General features: G+C 39.7%; 1 protein-coding gene across 3 annotated transcripts in view; it reads left to right on the forward strand.

Annotated features, from left to right (window-relative positions):
* Window positions 1–22,539, forward strand: part of GP9 (glycoprotein IX platelet) — a 346,354-nt gene that overhangs the window by 258,490 nt on the left and 65,325 nt on the right. The window contains exon 1 of one of the 3 annotated variants that reach the window (XM_044078088.1): window positions 833–941. The exons of the other annotated variants lie outside the window; for them this stretch is intronic. The gene's annotated coding sequence lies outside the window, so the exon portion shown is untranslated. Of the gene's footprint in view, window positions 1–832; window positions 942–22,539 lie in introns of those variants that run through there. 3 annotated transcript variants of the gene reach the window in all.

The raw sequence follows: 22,539 nt of genomic DNA on the forward strand, positions 1-22,539 counted from the left end.
GGATCTCTGGTGTAAAATGCTGTCAAGCTCTTGGGACCTGTAGCCCCTGGTGAGACTGCTGATGTGCAATGTTGCCATGGATGGCACTACACATGGGGCACACAGGACCTTGTGTCCTGGCTATAATAAAGGGTGCCATGGTTTGTGACATAATGATAATGCCAGTGTTGCTTGTTTCCTTTTCTTACTAAAATCATTTTTTTTAATGTCTGTTCTTTTGAAGCATGGCTCCAGCAACTACAGTTGTGGCTGCTAGTGGGTAGATGGAGAATATGTTATTGTACAGAAATGGAATGTTGCAGCTTCAGTTTCTGTACATCACAGCCTTCCATCCACCTGCTGTCAGCCAACACTTTAGAGGGTGTTGCTATGGCAACAATTACAGGGGTTCATGGTACTGGCTACTGGGCTGCAGTCCCCCAGTAAAAAGGAAGAAATAAACAAATTTCATAAAGTACATTTTTTATTTACTTTTTCTTTTCTACAAAACTGAATTTTACCTTTACTGCTAGCATTGCTGATATCAGAACCGCACAGAGTTCTGATGATGTCCAAAATATCCTTTAACAAAAAAAAAAAAAAAAAAGAAAGGATTTCAACTTACACTGCCTGCTGGGCCCAGCACTCCATCTACTCCATACTGGTAATAAACCAATCATGCCTTATTATAGAACTTTCTGCCTTCCATAGAAGGCAAAAATATCATACAAAAGTGTCTCATTAGGCTGCTGTATGAAGTAGTGAGGAGCCATTTCTATTGGCTCAGGCTGCCTCAGGTGACTGGCTCAGATTGAGGCAGCCTGAGACTGAAAGTGAAAGAAATAATAGATGTTTACAGAAATAACAGAGGAAACAATGTTTTTGCCCTTTTTCTTTTTCATCTTTCTTCTCACTATTTCACTGCTAGTCATTCATATGCCACTTACCTAGGATGCAGGAAGGTAAGTATTCTAAGTGAGTTTGTGTGTGTGTTTATTTCTGTTTATATATGGAGGATGTAGAGGCTCTGAAATGATCCTGAGTGATTTCACTGCATAGCTCTGATTTTCCATGATATTTTGATCTGTTCCTAACAAAGTTTTTTTTTTTTTGGCACAGCTGTAAGGATTGCAGTCACTAAATAAGGATAGCCATGTGAGTTTCAGATTTAATAGCCTTTAGAAAATGTATGCTAGTGCAAAGTCTGTTATTCTAGTAACACTATAGTATACAAGGGCAATGATTTTGGTTCGTTGTCGCTCATTATGTTTTAGCTTTCTGCTTCATTCTAGTGCTAAGAGGTTGAGAGGCATGTGAAGGAAGCGAGGATTACAGTATACCGCACACTGTCTTCTAACACACGAGTTAAGAAGATACATTCCAGTGTGGTATTTACTTCATGCTTTTATTTATTCATTTGATCACAGCCAAACATCTGGGCTGCACAGTCACAGTAATACCAGTATCTGTAATTGATGCTCACATCTGTGTGTGTTTGTATGGTTCTGCAACAAACTGAATATGCATATAGCTATTATTTAAATATTTATTCATTTCTTTGATCCTGGTGAGATATTTGAAGTGTACACAAGTAAAGAATTTGTTGTAATTAGTGGGGACAGTGTGTGTGTGTGTGTCTGTGTGTGTAAGTGAGTTAAAATAATTTATTGCTGTCATTTATTATTTTCATGTTATTACAGTTGGATATCTAAGGTGTGCACAGTCAATACATTTTGGCTGTAATTTCTTGGTATGAGGGCTTTTAGTGAATACCAGTGAATGACCCTGTTATCGTCAATATACTGGTTTTGGAACTATTGTGCCATTTGGAATATTTCACTTTGGCTACCACGTGCACAGTCAATAAAGGTTCTGTAATTGATGGGTTTGGGGGACTGTGCTGAAAATGACTATGTGTGTATGGGGGTATTGCAGTAACCTAAAGGTAGCAAGGTAGCCATTTTTTTTGTATTCTCCTTCACAAACATCAGCATTGTACATGATAAGTGACTGTGCTGGTCTAGGCAGGATTAGTATAACAGGAGAGTGAGTTGCATTGCCGTCTCACACGACTTGCTTCTGTGGTTGAGTTTTTGGCTGTGGACCCTTCTGTGTAGAGTCTACATGTACTGCCCCCTCCTCTGTGCGTTTTAGCCAGGTACTCTGGTTTCCTTCATCAGCTGTATAATGTGTACCTGCGGCCATTTTTTGCTTTTACTTTCATCACAATCTAACTTGAGAGGGGTACACAGAAAGTAAATATCTATTTGTAGAGGGGTAGGCAGGCACGTTTCTCTATAAAAGATTTACATATCCTTGCAAGGCTCTCGAGCCTCAGTCAGTACCCCTGACAAAGAGGAGATTGCCAACACAAACACCACACCACCCACATCACATAGCCAAGCACAGCACACATCCACATATACAGAGGTCCTCAATAAAAACTTACCTAAACAGCAGAGACCTCCAAAACACACTCAGAGATTCCACACACAACACAAAACACATCATAGACAGCAGACAACATACCAGTGTCTCACAAACACAGCCCATAAGGCATAACAATAAACTCATACAGCCCATAAAGCACAACATTAAACCAAACATACTAGTCATTGATGACTCAGTTGTGAGACACACCAATGTCCCCCTCACCAGGCTCAACAAGGAGAAGATCACGGTCAGTCATCTGTCAGGTGCCAGAATCCGCCACATCATGCACGCACTTAAGTCTCTGCACAGCAGGTACAAGTATGACTCTGTCATTGTTCATGTTGGTGTGAATGACTTGAGACATACCTCCCTGGACTTTATGAAGAGAGACATGATTGAGCTGTCAGAGTATGTGTCCCAGGCAGGTATGACCCTAGCCCTAAGCAGTGTCCTACTTTTGCCAAGAATGATACCACAATACCAGCAAAAAATAATTGACTTCAACAATTGGCTTAGTTTTTGGTGTCATTCCAAGGGGATCCAGTATCTGTCTGCCTGGGATGACATGGTTGATAGACCTCGATGCTTTGCCAGAGATGGCCTCTACTTGTCACCCCTGGGATTCAGGATTCTGGCCAAGGCTCTTGCCACCCCCATTGTGCCTTTTTTAGGCAATGTCCCACAGACAAATCTTCCAACATAAAAGATCTGTCAAAAAGCAAATTGACGGTTATACTGCTTAATGCTACGAGCCTTAACCAGAAAATGCACTCACTGAAGGCTCTCCTAGCACTGGAAGATGCTGACATCTGTGCGGTCATTGAAACTTGGTTCAAGGCTGCTGAGAGTACCCTGCCTTACCAAGCTATACTTCATTCCACACATTCTGACCCCAAAATGAGGTCGGGAAGACTAAGGGTGGTGGAGTTTCTATTTTCATTAAAGATAAGCACACCTCCAGACTGGCTTGCCAGCATGATGCACTAGAACTTCTCCAGGTGCAATTGACAATTGGAAAGACATCCATCCAAGTTATAGCCAGCTATAGACCCCCTCCATGACTCAGGACACCCACTCCTCCTACCTGGACCTACTTGACTCCATCAAGGTACACCCTAACACCCTGATCCTTGGTGACTTCAACTACCCCACCATAAACTGGGTGAACTATTCCTGCTCTAATGCACTCACCCAACAATTCCTTGATTTCATCAATTCTAATGCACTAGGCCAGCTTGTCTCATCCCCAACAAGGGGAGATAGCATTCTAGACTTGGTTCTCACTAACATGGGTGACTGCTGCAGCACCCCCATAGTAATTTGGTGAGATCAGACCATCGGTCTGTCTCATTCAAAGTGCCTATTCCATCCAACCCCCCCCCCCCCAGCCATAACCAGGCTAAAAACTTCTCAAAAACTGACTGCAGCCTTCTAAGGGAGGATATCAGTAGCTTCACACCACCGTCCCCCTCAGAGGATGCAGAGAAATATGCTGAACAGTATGCCAGTGCAGTATACAAGCACCTGTACAACTGCATGGACTCAGCCATACCCAACAGAACTAAAACCTGCTCCTCAAGGAAACGCAAACTTATCTGGTGGACATCCTCTATCAACAGGCTTTACAACAAAAGGAAGGAACTGTTGTCCAAGGGTAAAAAGGCACAAATTCCCAATTGGAAAAACTCCCTCCTTAGCCTCAGCAAGCAAATTAGATCACTAGTGAAGACCTCCAAAGCCAATTATGAATCGAAACTAGCCTCAGAAACAAAGGCTAACCACAAAGCTTTTTTCAGTTACATCAGAAACCTCCGTGGCAAAGCCCAGGTTTGTTCTGACTTAATCTTAACGGTGCCACTTACACTGATCCTGTTGACTTAGCCAACCTGCTAGCAGATAGGTTCAGCACAAACTTCACCCCCCCTCTCCCCTCTAAAGACCCATTCAACATCCCCAATACTTGCCCCGCACCTCACATCTCCATAGATCAAGTGCTAAAGGCCCTATTCAAGGCAAAGAACACAGCTTCCATGGGACCTGATAGTATCCCAGGTATCCCAGGCTGTATTCTGCAACACCTCCATCAAGAACTAGCCTTGTCATTGAGGACCCTATTCAACCATAGCCTAAGTACAGGCTTCATTCCAGCAGAGTGGAGAACTGCCATTGTCACCACTTTGCACAAAGGTGGTGTCACTACTGACCTCTGTAACTATCGCCCGATTAGCTTGACAAGTCTGATCTGTAAGGCCATGGAGTATATTATTGTGGACCTCATAAACAAGGACATAGGCAATCTCCATGCACTTGGCCCCACCCAATTCGGATTTGTCAAGGGCAGATCTTGCCTGTTGAACCTGGTTGACTTTTTTAAGACTGTCACCAAGGCAATGTTTGAGGGAAAGTCAGTCCACATAGCTTACCCTGACTTGACCAAAGCCTTTGACACAAAACCCCACTCCATCAAAAAGCTAACAGAACTTGGTGTAAATCCCTATCCCATCAGGTGGGTGGCCAACTGGCTCACTGATAGGACCCACAAGGTCAAAATAGGTGCCACTACATCTGATAGCAGACCTGTCACTAGTGGTGTCTGCCAGAGTTTTGTCCTGGGACCCCTATTATTTGGCATCTACTTCTCAGCGGTCCAGGCAAAGACAAAAGGCCTGTGGCTGACCAAGTTTGTGGATGACTGTAAGTTGGGTGCTGTCATTGTCTCCCCAAATGATGTTAATATACTTCAAGAGGGTCTCACAGCAACAAATGACTGGTGCCAAACTCATGGCCTTAAGTTAAATTAAAAAAAATGTATTATCATACCATTCGGCAAAAACACGGCCCCTACGGATTACCACATTAGTGGCAACCCCCTAAGCACACAACCTGTGTTGAGAGACCTGGGTATACAAGTTGACAACAATCTCACAATTGACCATCATGTAGCGGCAGTTGTCAGAAAAGCCTTTTACTTGGTTCATCTCATAAGTAAAGGGATTGCATCCAGAAAAAAGTAGGTTATTACCTCTGTGTACTCCTCCCTCATTAGGCCAATAATTGAGTACAATGTCCCATTTGGTATGTACCTCTCCAAACACCTGCACCAACTGGAAAGGCCACAGAAATACCTCACAAAGAGAATCCATGGCCTCCAACACCTGTCCTGTGTGTACAGGCTCAAATCACTATCACTCAACTCTGTATCGTACAGGCTGCTCAAAGGTGACCTGTGTCTCACCTACAAGGTAATTTCAGACCCTGCTCTACTAGAGATGCTCCATATCCGTAAGTCTAACTCCTCACATAGTACCCGATCAAAAGGCTTAAATCTAATATGTGACATTAACAAAACCTGCTGGAGAGACAGGTTTGTCTCCCAGAGGCTGCCCCATCTCTGAAATAAACTCCCCATACACGTCAAGCAAAGTACGTCACTGACCCTCTTCAAGCACAACCCTGATGAGTGGATGGGCAACCACAAATTTGTCCCAGGGGTCCCACCTGTGTCCCTCATTGACAGGGACGACAGGTGCTGATTGTGGTTTCTTTTCTGGGGATAAACTCTTGGCTAGACTTGTAAGGGCCCCAGAGCCATTAGCCTAGTAATCTCCTATGATCTCTTATGATCCTATCTGGCTAGCTTTAACGTTAAGTTTTAGAGATAACTTATGTTTCCTTGAAGGAAAAACATTTTTTCCTAACTTAGCATTTTTGTTCCTGCTGTAATTGACTCAAAATTATGTATAAAAAAAAAAAAAAAAAAAAAGCTCAAGATCCATCTCAAAGAATTTGGAGCAGTATGACTTCTGGGACGCTAACAGCCCCAGTCAACCAGCTTAATTCAGTTACTTCTCCATATTTATTACAGTGGAGGTTTGGTCAATTAGGGTGCATTAAAATGATAAACGGGAAAAGCTAAAAAGTAAGTCAAAGTCTGAAAAAATTAGAAAAAAAATACTGTAACTGGATGGTATGGGACTACAATGATGGGGGGGGGAGGCTACTGTACAATGAAAGAGCACAGTATTTTCTGTCAATGGCTCTATTTCACCTAATGCTGACCTTGTTGATTGTAGACATTTGAGGTGTATATACTCCATAAAGTGGCTATGACTGGGTTACTGAGGCAGTGCATTGATGAAAAGACGCTGACACCATCTGTTGTTTGGTTGCAGGTGATGGTCATTGACCTAATAAAATAGAGCCTCATATCATTCCAATTAGCCCCATTTATTCATTCGCTTCATGAAGCCCCACCGTCCACACTTTGAAGTCACCAGATTCCACGACCATTAGGTGCCATTTGTCTGAGGTACAGAAATTCATCTTTATTTTTAATGTCACATTAACATACAGAAAGCCATCTTTACTTTTAACGTCAGATTAAAATACAGAAATACGTCTTTATTTTTAATGCCACATTAGGATCTCAGTTTGTAGGTAATTCAGATTCCGGCCTTGCCTTAACCTTTACACTTCAACTTCACTGACTACAGCCATTGTGCTAATGCTCTGTAAATCTCGCAGCTTGCTATAGAAGACACACATTACAAATTTTAGAACAGGTACAAATTGTAGTGTTACTGTTGTGTTGTGAATACCAGTCACTTTGTAGTTCTTTTGTGGGTAAAAACTGCCACTACATTAATACTACATATTTTTTAATGGCACTGGAATTCTCATAAGTTGACAGTTTTTGCCTTTAAGTACCAAAGCCAAGACTTGGACTTTTATGACAGGTGGAAATACATTTTTAGGAAACCGTAACCTTGTTTCCCATAGCATGTTGTGGGTATTTATATTATTTTTTTCAGTGGATTACACAGTGCATCTTTTTGCTGTATGAAGTTAGCCAAAGTGAGATCCCAATATGACAGCATGCTACTAATGTAAAGTGAATGCTGACATTTTTTCAGAGCCTGCAGATTACTGGTATGTATGACTGGCTAATCTTCTACTACTGCCAGTCAGTAATTGCCGCGGTGGTATGGCGGTAGCATTGTTACCTCACAGCAAGAGGTTCTCCCGTTCGATTCTCGGCTTGGCTTGGGAGTGCCTTCTGTGTGGAGTCTGCATGTCCTCCCCGCGGTTAGGTAGCATTCAAAAGACCTGCATAAATGGGCGTGCCTTCGTTGAAGGTTGGGCATCGAGCTGGCACCTCGGCGTTTTGTAAAAAATCTACTGCCAATCATTAGCGGACCGGAGTTCCGAAGTGGCAACCCCTTACCGGGAAAAAGCCGAAAGACAAACAAACAAACAAACATTTTGTTCCTCTAGCTGAATTATTTGAATTTCTTATGAAGACTATTTTGGCTGCTTGATCTCAGCATGGCAGATCATGATGCGGTATTGGGACATATCAGCTATCTGATGGAGAAAGCCAATCTTTTCCACTAGACAGAGCCAGCAAGAAAATCATCTTACATGAACAGAGCTATGCACAGCAAGAAAATTATCTTACATGAACATAGCTATACTCAATTGTCAAAATACAAGGCAAGTTTTACCCACTTAAAACAAAATAGTGAGTTCCAAATGGCCTTAAATTATCCTAACTGCTTCAATTTGATTATTTATTAATAAAATCCAACAAAGTAAACCAAAATAGAAAACTAATAAAAAAACAACTGACCACAGACAAAACAGCAGATTTATTAACTAAGAGCTTCGGCTTAAGAACAGCTTTCCAAGAGTAACAAACACAAGACATTAATTCATTTAAATATCAGTACATAACTGAATGATTAACACTTAATTATTTAATGACATAGTTCCAGTTACATTCCTTATTTAAGCCACAAGGCTCTAAGATATTGTACTTTAAAATAAACAAAGTTTCCTTCTGCAATAATTTATCCTTAATGTCAACACATTCCCCAGTAAAAAGACTCATTTTTTTCTAAAATAGTTGCCGTTAAACACTCTGTATTAGCTGAATTTTTATTATATATTAATGTTTGTTTACCAGGAATGACCGACTGGGCAAGAACCCATTTTTAGTGGAGGCCTGGGGTGAAAAGCTCCACACAATACAAATTACAACAGTAGAATTATAATATCACTCACAATAAAATATACAATTGTAAGAGAAAAATATAAACATCAAACAAATCTAAAGAAAACATACAAGATAAAAGCAAATGAGATAAAAATGTATGAAAGAAAAAGAAAAAAAATCATACAGGATAATGCAAAATGAGTAAGAAAAAGAAAAAAACTGGTAACATTTGTGGCAGAAGGTTCCATGTGCAGTCACAGAAGAGAAAATTGTGAGATGAGCATGATTAAACAGTAGTATGTTGATGCAGAAGAGAGTTATAGACTAATACAGGATTCAGAAATATTGGTTTGAGAAGAGCTGGAAATGAATTATTGTAGTAAAGGCTTAAATGAATGACTAAATGACTGATTAATAAAATATACTAGTGGTGCTGTGGTAGCGTTGTCGCCTCACAGCAAGACGTTGTCCAGTTCGATTCTCAGCTAGAGCGTCGTCTGTGTGGAGGCATGCGTGAATGGGCGTACCTTCGTTGAAGGTTGTGCATCAGGGCTGGTAACTCGGCACGTAAACATCCGCTACCAGACATTAGCGGACTGGAGTTCCGCTGTGGCGACCCCTAACTGGGATAAGCCGAAAGACGCAACAACAACAACTAGATATCAATGCAAAGAGTTACTTTCTGCATTAGATGGATGAGGAGATTAACAAGCTAACAAATACATTTATAAAATATTACCAATTCAAAAGAGGCTCAGAATAAAATAAATATCATTTGAGTGGCTAGAAAAAAAAGGCTGGAGGAATCTACGTGTTTGCTTAAAGTGGTGTTCTCTAACGATACAGTTTGCACGTCTATGTTTGACTCACTCAGCCAACATATATCACTTTTTTAGTAAGTAACCTTGCTGCTTGGTAGTGTGTTTGTATAATGTCTCCCTTAATTTTAAAATGAAACTCAACTACAGCCTTATTAGCTTAGGCCTACAATCTCCTTTATAGATTGATTTTTCACTCCCTGATTCTTTAGGTATGTGTGTGTGTGTGTGTGTGTGTGTGTGTGTGTGTGTGTGTGTGTGTGTGTGTGTGTGTGTGTGTGTGAGAGAGAGAGACAGGGATAGACAGAGAATGAAACTAAGTAGCAATGTTCATTATTTTTTATTTTTATTTATTTATTTACATTTGTTTACTGGGAAATTCAGACTGGACGCAGGTCCTTTTTCAGCAGATGCCCGGGGAGAAAAGCTCCACATCATGTACATGATAAATAGCGATACAAAGTTGCAGCAATACTAAACAACATTACAGGTTGTTGGCTTTAATACAATAACGAGATATTGATTATCAATAGCTTATACAGTAAATGTTGCAAGTTAAGATAGTTTCTTGTCGTTTATAATATTAGTAACAAAGTTGTCAGACAAGATGTTAAAGTATGTAAAGACAACTAGCTATTTCTGACTGCGGTTAGTAGTGGAGGTAGTATAGTTGGGTTAAGAGTCTAGGTAGGGGAGATAAGTCACAAAAACAGAAGGGTCTCATGAAGAAATATATACACTTACATGCATACTGCAACAGTTTTATGTTACACCACTTTATTTTCTTATTTAGATTCAAAGGTTTGATTGTCAAACTTGCAACCTGTTGACTTGACGTGATTTCATCACTATAACTACACTGATATTTTTTATTAGATCATTTTTAAGGAAGTTATTATGCATGTATGCATGTAAGTGTATATATTTCTTCATGAGACCCTTCTGTTTTTGTGACTTGATAAGCATAGTCCCAGGAACTCTGTAGAGAACTCAGTAGTGAATTTAGCTTCTGACACATTTGATGCGCTTCCTCTCGACTTACTGAATAAATGTTTACATTTTATACCTGATACTTTCATACCTTTGTATAAAGTGATTTTGCATGTTTAAAATGTTTTGAGAGACTTAATTTAGATGGCTGGTTTCATTCTAAAGTAATCTAAACAGTTGTATTGACATTGAGTGTTCTGATGCCTTTTGTTTTTATAGCTCTAACTTCCAATCTCCATATTATCCTACAGTCAAAGTCTTTAAACAATCCATTATTGTTAATGAGCTTTATAGTCATCAATGGGAGACTTCTCATAACTATGTCATGAATCTAACTGCTGATGTACTATGTGCGTTAGATGAGTTATGAAATAGGGAGAATGTTGTTGTTACCCATGTAGACAAAGATGGGGCTGTAGTGATAACAATAATTTAGAAGCATACAAGCAGTTAAATGATAAGTCCACTTACCCAACAATGGATATAGCTCCAGTGGACATGTTTAAAAATTATATACCAATATCTACTTGAGGTTAAAAACAGGGTGATTATTATGGATGGAATACTTAGACATTTAAAGGTAGAGGAACCATTTAAACAGAGATTTACTTACTGTCTAAGCTATGTAACCAGACTCAATCTCTTCCAGGTAGACCCACAGTTGCTAGAAGGTACTCATTAATTGTGCCCCTTTATGAGTTTTTGGAATTCTATTTGAAATCACTTATGATCGATATGTCTTTCCAGGTGAGAGATATTAATCAAATTTTTATTGTTAATGCCCAAATATCTATTAAAAATGCTACACTTATGTGTACCCTTGATGTTGAAAGTTTATATACATACATTATTCCCCATGATATGGGTATTTTGGCAGTTGAATAGTGGTTAAACCACAGTAAACTGCATCCAAAGTGGGCAGTATACTATGAATTTTTGGGAAATTAATATAACCAAAACTATAGATGGCACTGTCCCTTCATCGGTATACTTAAAACCTTTTTCAAAAATCTCTCTTTTATTAGCTTCCGGTTGCCACCCCAGATATATGAAAAATAATGTTCCAATATCAGAATTTCTTTGTCTTAAGAGAATTTGTAGTGGTTCATTAGACAGGGAAACACAAAATAATTTAACAAACAGATTTTTAGCTAAATGTTACACCCATGCAGTAGTTTTGAAAGCCAAAAACGAGGATTGAGGTATAAACCAGGGAGACCTTTCATGGTACAGAGGTAGGATGAGCCAGAATTTATTACAAACTGATCAGAAAAAAAAAATCATTACTACTTTTGTCACTAACACCTTTAAGATTACAGAGGTTTTTAAGAAATTTTGGCAAATAAAAAAAAAATCATTACTACTTTTGTCACTAACACCTTTAAGATTACAGAGGTTTTTAAGAAATTTTGGCAAATACTTACAGCTGACAGATTTTTCAGTAGTAGGGGTTCCACAGACCATTTATTTAGATATAAAAAGGACAACATTTGGGACAAAAACTTTCCATTTTTAAAATTCCATTCCTTCCCAACCTTGTTAAGAACTTGTCCTCAGGGATGTTCCCCATCTGGTCTGTGTTCCTTTTGCAAATATGTTAGAAAGTCTAATACTTTTTCATCTAAAATACCACATTTCACACGCACTTCTGAATATATTATTTATTTAGTTACCTCTAGGTCCAGTGCTTTTAATGTAGAAGAGACATATTTCCCTACATCTTGGTGATCCAAAGTATCAAAGAACAAGGAATCTTCTATATAGACATCTGTTTTCTCATCCCAATGCTTTTTTTAGTTTTCTTGCCATTGATGGCTTAAGTTTTGGCCCAATTGCAGAGAGAAAAAAAAATACATCAAAAGGAGAGAATATGGATTATAAATTGAAGGGCTACTATGCATCCAGGGTTAAATTAAATATTTTAAGTTGTTTATGGGGTTCATATCCTTTTATAGATTTATTTATATCTTGTTATATTCATTTAGTATATATTAGATGGCACTGAAACAATTTAGTCAATTGATATACCATTAATGATAGATTATTTATGGTTTTGTAATCCCATGATGTACATATTTAAATGTTTATTTATGAATTTGGCTCTAACTACTTATAATACATTTAAAGTGATATCTAGTCATTTGGTAATTATGTGTGGTTTCCCACCCCTTGTCCTTTAAATGAGTATCAGCTGATTTTGTTATTTATAGCACTGAAGAAGCTTATTTGACTGCTTGAGATAAATGTGGTATGCTGTTATGGTGGTGATCAATTAAATGGAATAAAATGTATAGCCAATTTTAGTGGTGTCATGCATTTGTGTCTATATATATATAATATATATATATATATATATATATATATATATATATATATATATATATATATATATATATATACTTAAATATTACTTAAATCGATCAAATACCATCTGTGTCTATGTGCATAGTGTCAAAACAAGTTGATCAACATTATGAACATCGATACTGTACTATGCATCCATCAAGAATCAATCTCAGTGCATGCAAAACTTAACAAAAAAAAACACAAAGAAAGAATAGTTTTTGCAGGGGAATGTAACACCCCCAGCTAATTATATAGTCTAACTCTAAGATTACACAATCCTAGAGAAAAGGGTATATTTCTCCATCTGGTGATTGTCAGTTGCACATGCCTGACAACCATCTGTTTATTAGGCCAAACTGTGTCAATTAAACAGATGTCGAACAAAGTACCGTTGGACAAATTTACTAGGACCCATATATGTCAAGATATTTTCTGAAAGATGTTTAGACTGACTTTGCCCAATATTAAGTGGAAGCTCATTCCATAATATGACATTTCTAGAAGCCTTTTGTATAATTCAAATTTTCCAGCTCTGTGATTTTTCTAGTAATGGCACAGTGCACCTTTTAAAGTTCATTCAGGTGACTTGTTCAAAAGCTACAAGAAGTGGTATCTTTTTCAATAATGGGTTGGGTCTATTAGGTATAAAATGGTAAGCTGTACCTGGTGTGACTAGATATATGTTTAAACTCAATGGGCTACAGAATACACTTCCTTAACTTCCGTAGACTCACACTGGTTAGCGTTTAAGTTGTGCTCTGCTACTGTTTTTGATTAGTGGCTCAGGTTCTAGAAGAACCAGCATGGAAGGAAAGAGTAGCCAATGAGCTTGTCTATCCCAGAGGAAGGGTTGAGTATTTCTATGCAGTCAGGCCATGCCTCAGTGGAAATTGCTATGTGTTTCCTTCATTGTAGGTTGGCTACTATAGCGGGAGGAGGACCTTGAGCAAACAAATAGCATAGTCCAGTACAGGTAGGGAGCCTACTCTGCCCAGCTACATTTTCCCTTCTTCAGATCCTAAATCTCCACCCCCTAGCAATGTAAATGATGCATACTTCCCACCTGCTACCATTCTTAAGAGAGAAATGGCTAGTCTTACAGGCTTTAGACCACATGATTAGTCCTTCCCCAAAGAGAGACACAGCAGAGTTCTGCCACAACCTTCTGTCCTCATAAATTTCAGAGTTACAGAGGAAATAAGTACATTTGGTTAGATGTGGTATGGGAGGGCATCAGTGGCAGGAGGGGAAACAAATTCACAAAAAAAAAAATTATCTTCTTTGCTAGGTCTTATAATACATTTGCAGACATTTCAGGTGAGGTCATTAGTACTTTACCTTGTGTGCATTTTTTAGACCACCTTTAGCATCTTTTGCTATAATGTTATTTAGTTTGTAATAATTAGAATATTTGGCCATCCTTTGCTTATTTCCACCTTTTATGCTTAAAAAATTAGTCCCCCCCAAAAAAAAAACAGTGGTTTCAGTACAGAGGCTTGGGGAACACTATTGGTAACCTATGCTGGGTATACCAGTTACCCTCTATCTTGACTTGTGTAGTGTTGCTTAATCAACATTTAATCCATTGAATCATGAATGAATTGACATGCACTGCTATTTACTTGTCAATTATTGACTTATGTGGGATAGTGCGAAATGCTTTAGAAAGGCCAAGGTAAGCAGTATGCACTGTCAACTCTATCAAGTGCTGCTGTTACCTGTTAAAAATAATGTCACAGCAAAGACATGATCTCCCAAATACATACTGTTCCATAGCTCACAAAATTAAATCCCTTGTTTCTTTTCAAGTAACCTTCATTATTGCTCTGTTTATGACTTTACACAGAATGCTGGTCAGGTGGTTAGGTATAAAATTGTTTATGTCTGCTATGACTCTCTTTCTTTGTGAACTGGTATTTCTACAGCTTGTTGCAATAGGTCAGGGACATGCCCATATACAAACATTTTATTTATATGAGTGACTAGGGTTTGTTGGGTTTGTCCTGGTTATATGCCAGAAACCACTGGGAATGCTGTGTGGTTCCACAGAACTTCAGTTTTTAATTCTGATTCTGGCCGCAGTTATCATGTCTGTATTTACATAAAGGAGGTCTCCTTTGACACTATACCACTCTGATATATTTATTAGCTTATCGTGTACTTTACAAAGAATTATTCTGCAAACACGTTCACTCAACCGGATGACCACTTGATAGTAATGTAATAGCGTATTCACAGTTTTACCATCAGTTTTCTGATGTAATTAAAGAATACTGTAGTATTGCTTTCATAGGTTCATAGGTGTGTACTGGGCTAATGGTCCTGGAGCCTTTACAAGATTAGCCGATAGAAGTGCCCTGTCATCGTGCCGCCCAACTTTAGTTCCCAATGCCTCTATCAAGTAGAGCTACTGGAGTGATCTCCCAAGTGAACTTTCTATTTCCCATCCACTCATCAAGATTTCTCTTAAAGACAGCCAGTGAGGTGCTCTGCTTGACATGTATGGGAAGTCTATTCCAGAGCACTGGCAGTCTCTGGGTTATGAACCTGTCCCCTCCAGCATATTCTGTTGATTGTGATAATAAGGCCGAGGTCTCTGGAGCATGTAGTGCAGATGGATTGGGATTTCTTTAGCTGTAGCATTTCTAACATAACTGGGTCAGACATGGCTTTGCAAGTCAAGCAGAGATCTCCTCTTAGTAGACGATATGAGACAGAACAGCTGGAGTTTTTTGAGTCTGTCCATGTAGGGGCATGTGTTTATGGCCTGGGATCCTCTTTGTGAGGTACTTTTGTGGCTTTTCCAGCTGTTGCAGGTGTCTAGTGAGGTACATGCCAAATGGGGCATTATACTCAATTACTGGTCTAATGAAGTAAGAGTAGAGAGAGATGATAACTTCCTTCTTCCTGGATGTAAAACCCTTGGTAATGAGATGTGCCACATAGAAGGACTTTCTGACCGCAGCGGCAATGTGGTGGTCGAAGGAGAGGTTGCTGTCAACCTGTGTCCCCAGATCTCTTATAATGCCTTCAGTGTTCAGTGAACTCCCATCAACATGGTAATTAGTGGGAACTGAGTTTTTACCAAAGGGGATGATGGCACGTTTTTTGGCATTAAGCCAGTGCTTGAAGCCTTTGAGACCAACTGAGTTCAAAGAGTTTGAGGATTTGATAAAAAAAAATAGTTTCTTGTGTAAAGGCATGCTTGTTTCTATGACAAAGATACATTCAGAAAGTTAAGTAGAACTTCTTTTCTGTACCGTATGGTATTCATCAGGTATTCAACTGTAGACATGCTGTTCAGAACAATTATTTCATGCTATTCTGAATATTTTTGTGCTATTGTGAAACTGTGGAGATGTTTTGATAAACAACTCCCTATGTTTCGATGGTTGTCTGTTTACCTGTTTCTGAGCTCATAAGACAGAGTGATGTCACACTGAATAACGGGTGTAATCACCTGTCATATTGACATTGCTACTGCTGACAGACACTGTAGCATGATGAGTCATTCTATTGTTTTTGCTTCTTCTCCATAGTGAAGGGAAGACAACTTTATTTCTTAAAAACTCATATTTATATGTGCTTACCTTCTTTAATATGTACCACTGCTCAATGATGTATAATGTGCTTTATTTAAGCTCCATATATAATGTTGAGCTTTTTTGTCCATTCACTTGTGAGGTTCTGTCACCATTTTCATGGATACATTATTGAAAGTCACACTCCAGACGGAGAGTCTTGCTAAACCACTGGTGAGAATATTATGTATTATGATACAACATAATTTGAGAGAAAAGTTTCACCATTAATAAGGTGTTGATTATGGCTTCCAGTGCACATGATCCAGTTTCAAAGGGACGCTAAGGTATTTAGGCTTAATCAGGAGTACAAAACAAAGACCTGTGAAAAGGTGACAATATTAGTAAAATTAAGGGGAAGGAGGATATCAAGTTGAATATACCAGCCAGTGTTCTGTGAATTCAAAAAAAAGTCTGCAAAATGTGGGGTGCATGGTGTTTTCTGTGTGTTTTTTTAATGTCTCTTTGTTTTAGTCAATGAAATAATTTTTGTTCCATATAAATGTGAGGAAGGTTGTATGGTAAATTGCCATAGCTTTATAGATGGCTCAAATGCACTTGTTTGTAATGCCTGGTTATAAACTGCCTTTAAGAGGGGTATTCCATGGCAAAATCTTCATACACATCCAAACCACAATGGCACACGTGGTTAATGATACACTAAAATTTTTGACACATAATGTTTATGAATATATTTTGAATAAAGGTATTACATCTCACATTAAAAATGCCATCCACATTCCCAGTAGGAATGGCAGTGTATAGGGAATTCCTAAATACATGATTCTGAGTTAACTAGCCACAAATTTCTTGCGCTAGCACTACTTAAATTACCTAAAAGACTGCAGTGTTGGCATTTAAGTAACTGTAGCACAGCAAGGAGGGCAGTTTTGCTACTTAAGCTGACAAGGAGCTACTATGTAGAAATATAGTGCATCTTCAACTTGAGATACTAGAAGATTTTTTTAAAATACAAAAAATAAAGCGTCTGTGCCTCTGTTTTTACTTTGCAACAGCTCTATTTAACTTTTGTTTTAGCTACACCTGTCCTGGTGAGGGATATGTAGGAATATGAATCATACCCATGTCTTATTTATCTGCTGATGAAGGTTTAATTCATTTAGTCAGGTATTTGAAGTACCATCTGTTCTGTGAAGGAATGGGGGGGGGGGCAAAGATGTCTGGATCTTTCATGGCTCAAAAAGTTTTACATAAATCTCCATGGAGAAGTCTATAGGAGAGTGAGTACAGAGACAGGGCTTTCAGTCTGTCCTGATAACCAGGACTTTTGAGGCCACTGATCTTCTTAGTTATGAATCTCTGAGGTATCTCAAGTTATGTGACATGTTTAGGCAAATACATGCCAAAAGCATGCAAAAGGTGCAGCAATTGGAGAGACCACAAAGGTTCCTCACAGGGAAACTTCAAGGTCTTCAGCATCTGTCCTATGTGGATTGTCTGAATTCAGTGTCACTTTATTCTGTTTCATACAGACTACTCAGATGTGATCTCTGCCTTGCATACAAGGCAGTCTCTTACCCTCCTTTATTGGAAATGCTGCATCTCTGTAAGTCAAATGGTACACAGGTTACTCACTCTAAAGACCTTAACCTGGTATGTGTTAATAAAACCTGCTGGAGGGACAGATTTGTCTTCCAAAGGTTACAACACATTTGGAACAGACTTCCACTTCATGTCAAACAGAGCACCTCATTGGCCCTCTTTAAATGCAATCTGGACGATTGGATGGGTAACCATAAATTTACTCTAGGGGTTCCACCTGTGCCCCACTTGGATTGGGGCAATAGCTGCTGATCGTGGAAATAAGGATAAAACTTGGCTAGGCTTGTAAGGGCCCTAAAGCCTTTAGCCTAGTAACATCCTATGAAAAGGTGCATTATATTCAATTAATGCAGAGCTGCCCAAATTTTGAAAAGCTTTTTAGCTACAAGTCACGTTCTTCTGTAGAGCGGTTATAGAATTTGGGATTTTACAGTGTTGTATGCTCCTTACTTTTATTTGAGCTTCTCCTACACATGAAATTTAACATATGTTTTATTCTCTGGATGTCGGCAAGAAGCCATTGTGGCATCGTCTTCTAGTAATTTGTTAACGCATTTGGAGTACTAATTTGGACCGAAAGGTTTGTTTGTTGCATTTTGAAAGACATTTTGAAGAACATAATATTGTGGTATCAACATTTTTAGTAACCTGCTAACGTATTTGGAGAATCATTTTGGACAGAAAGGTTGTCTGTTATATTTTCAAAGACATTTTGAAAAACTTAGTAAGACCGAAGGTCTGTATGTTATCTTGTGCTTGTGGAATACTTTTACAAATATATAGGTTTTTGAAGAAAACCTGAGTTGTTTAATACTGATTTCAGCTTGATTTTGTTTCCAATTTTGTCTATTTACAAGCGGTTACATTAATAGTGGGTCATACATTTATCTTGTTTATTATAACTAGGATAATTTTTGAAAACTAAGTAAATTTTTTTCCGTTGCATATCTTATTGATTTACTAATTTTGCTAAAGGGGATTTCTGTATATTACCAGTACGTGTTTGTTAATGATGCTATTTAACTCAATGGCAGATCCCGGGAAGGATTATTAGATCCCGGGAAGGATTATTTGGGACTTCAAGGATAATATCTCAATCTCTTTTCTTTTAGTATATGATTTATTTGCACCATAGTTTTAACTGGCAGAGTTTAGAAAGCATGTTTTAGGTTAAACATGATGGTATTGTGGTCTGTGTTAATTACAAAGGGTATAACCATAGTTGAAGAGCAGAAAGGGCCTAGGTTTGTTAGCATGACATAGGTTCATAGGTTGGTAATAGGCTATTGGCCCTAGGGCCTATACAAGCCTAGCCATAAAAATTCCCTAGATATTTCTTCCCACAATATTTACCTCCCTGGACCCCTGTCTAGCAGGGTGACTGACATGATCCCTGGGATGAATTTCCTATCTCCCATCCAATCATCAAAGTTCCTTTTGAAGAGGGCCAATGAGGCACTCTGCTTGACATGTATGGGCAGTCTATTCCAGAGTATGGGTAGTCTCTGGGTCAGGAACCTATCCCTCCATCATGTTTTGTTCATTGTGATGACAAGGTATAGATCCCTGGAGTGTGTGGCTCTGAGGGATTGGAATTTCTTTAAGTGTAGCATGTCCAACAGCTCAGGGTTTGGTGTGGCCTTGTATGCTAAGCACAGATCTCCTCTGAGTAGACGATATGCCACAGAGTATAGTTGGAGTTTATTTAGACAGTAGCATATGGCATCTGCTTTAGGCCTGTGATTCTTTTAGTGAGGTATTTCTGCTGCCTTTCCAGCTGTTGCAGATGCCTTGTGAAGTACATACCAGATGGGGCATTATACTCTATAATGGGTCTAATGAGGGATGAGTACAGAGGGACAATGACCTCCTTTTTCCTGGATGAAAAGCCCTTAGTAATGAGGTGTGCCACATAGAAGGATTTCCTGTTTGTTTGTGATGTGGTTATCGAAGGTGAGACCACTGTCCACCTGTGTCCCTAAGTCTCTCATCACGCTTTTGGTGTTTAGTGTACTGCCACCTATGTGGTAATTCATGGGTACATGTTTTTTCCCAAAGGGGATAACTATACATTTCTTGGCATTAAGCTTGATCCCATGGCTCTGGCACCAAGCATCTGTTTCTGTAAGGCCCTTTTGTAGAATATCCACATCATTTGGGGATTCAATAATGGCTCCCAGTTTGCAGTCATCTGCAAACTTTGTTAGCCAGAGTCCCTTAGTGTTGGCCTGTACTTCAGAGAAGTAGATGCCAAACAAGAGCGGTCCCAGGACTGAACCCTGAGGTACTCCACTTGTCACTTGTCTGGAGCTGGATTTGGAGTCGGCTACTTTTACTGTCTGGGTTCTGTCAGTAAGCCAGTTGGCAACCCATCAAGTGATGTAGGGATTTATGCCCAGCTTAGTAAGTTTATCTATGATTCCAGAGTGGGGGATGGTATCAAAGGCCTTAGTGAGGTCCAGATAGGCTGTTTGGACTGCCTTACCCTCGTCCACAGTTCTGGAGACTTATTTGAAGAAGTCAATCAGGTTCAGGAGACAAGACTGGCCCTTCACAAACCCAAACTGGGTGGGGTCCAGTGTTTGAATGTTGCCAATGTCTTTGTTTACAAGTTCCATGATAATGCATTCCATACCCTTGTAGATCAGGCTCGTTAGACTGATGGGACGGTAGTGAGGCTCATAAGGGAGTTTTTTGCATCCTGGGATTTTCCTCTTTTCTGCAACAGTTTCTTCCTTCTGTTGTATAGTTTGTTTATGGCAGGGGACCACCAGATTGGATTCCTTTTTTTGGAGGAGAGCATCTTGGTTCTATTTGGGATGGCACTAGTCATGCATGAGTGGATGTGCTCGTACAGTGTCTTAGTGTAGGATTCAGCAGTCAAACTTTCAGATCCCATCTGCATGGGTGTCATGAAGTTGTCACTTCTGACTTGAGTAGCATGAAGTTGGCTTTGGAGAAGATTTTTACGGAGGTTTCCTTACTGAGGAGTGGGATGTGGATGTCAAGGGTGATTTGCTTATGGACAGACCTGACCAATGAGGGGTGACCACTGGTGTGGAGCTTCTATCTCCCGTGTTAGTAATGACCAGGTCTAGGATATTGGAGCCCCTGGTTGGACAATGGATTAGTTGATCCAGGGCACTGGAATTTATGAATTCCAAGAACCGTTGGGAAAAGGTGTTGGTACCCGAGTAGTTTTCCCAGTTAATGGCAGGGTAGTCGAAATCACCCAGTATTAGGGTTTTTGGTTGTATCTTAATATTTTCCAGTATGTTTAGAAAGGTGTAGTGAGAATCTTGGGGCATGGTGGGGGATCTGTAGCAAGCTACAATTTGGATTGCAGTCTTACCTAGTGTTAGTTACACCTGGAGAATTTCAGGTGCATTGTGTTGGGCAACTAGCCTGGAGGTGTGAATATCCTTGGTGAATATGGACACTCCTCCACGTTTAGTGTTTCGGTCTTGGTTTAGTGGCCGAAAAATGTGGAAGAGTTGTAGCCTGGTATTGCAGGGGTGCTCTGTGGAGCCTTGAACCAGGTCTCAGTTACTGCACAGATGTTGATGTTCTCCATTTTTAGGAGTGCCTTGAAAGAGTGCATTTTGAGGTTTAGACTTCTAGCATTGAGTAGCATTACCTTCAGATTTTGCATGCTTGTACCTGTTACGGTGGTGGTTTTGTCCTTTGAACCTTGCCTAAAAAGGGCACTATAGTGGTGGCAAGAGCTTTAGCCAGTAACCTGAATCCCAGGGGTGGCAGGTGCAGACCATCTCTGGCAAAGCATCGTGGTTTGTCGATCATGCCTTCCCAGGCAGACAGATACTGAATCCCCTTTGAATGACACCAGAACCTTAGCCAATTGTTGAAGTCAATCATTTTGTCCTTATACTGTGGTATCATTCTGGGCAAAGGCAGGATGCTACTCAGGGCTAGGGTCATACCTGTCTGGGCCACATGATCTAAGAGCTCTTCCATGTCTCTTTTCATGTTGTCCAGGGAGGTACGTCTCAAGTCATTCACTCCAACATGGACAGTGACAGAGTCTTATTTGTACTTGTTGTGGAGTGACTTGAGTGCATGTGTTATGTGGTGGATCCTGGCACCCAACAGGCAGCTGACTGTAATTTTCTCCTTGTTCAGCCTGGTGAGTGGGACATCAGTGTGCCTGACTATGGAGTCACCTATGACTAAAGTGTTGGGTACATTGTCTTGCCTAAGGGGCTGTTGTTGGGTGTCACACTAGTGTTGTGAGCTATGTGTCACTTTGGTTGTGACTGGTGTTTGTTTTTGTTTCAGCTTCTGAAGTCCTTGTTGCTTGGGCAGGTTAATGTTAAGGGCCTCCGCATATGTGGGTTTAGTGTTGCTATGTGTGGGTGTTGATGGTGTGGGCTTCGAAGGGCTATGTATTGCTTGAGGTGTAGTGCAGGTGTTAACCTTCTCCTCTTGACTGTCTAGCACAATCTTGGCTGGAGAGAGCTTTGCTTCCAGTTTGGCTATGTCAGTGCATCTCTTGCAGGTTGCAGTGTTGGGTGGTAGGAGGAAAGGGTTGCCTGTGTACATGAGGCAGTTGCCGCATTGCCCCAGTATGCCCAGATTCACCAGGTGGACAGGTGAAATCACCGGAAGCTGACCCTTGGACATGCCTGTTTAGGTGCTTTTTTTGTAAAGTACAAGAGCTGTTTTCCCTTACCTTTGCAAGGTGCTTTGCAATTATAGGCTGTTTAGTGCCTACGATTAATTTCGCCTTATTGACAAGGAGAGGTGAGTGCTTGTATCAGTTTCAGGCTTCCAAGTGCTTTCCAGCAGGTTCTAGAGCAAGTGCTAGTCACAGGGA

The sequence above is a fragment of the Protopterus annectens genome, chromosome 7.part0 (genome assembly GCF_019279795.1).
Source record: "Protopterus annectens isolate FY-2018-M chromosome 7.part0, PAN1.0, whole genome shotgun sequence".
NCBI classification, from domain to species: domain Eukaryota; kingdom Metazoa; phylum Chordata; order Ceratodontiformes; family Protopteridae; genus Protopterus; species Protopterus annectens.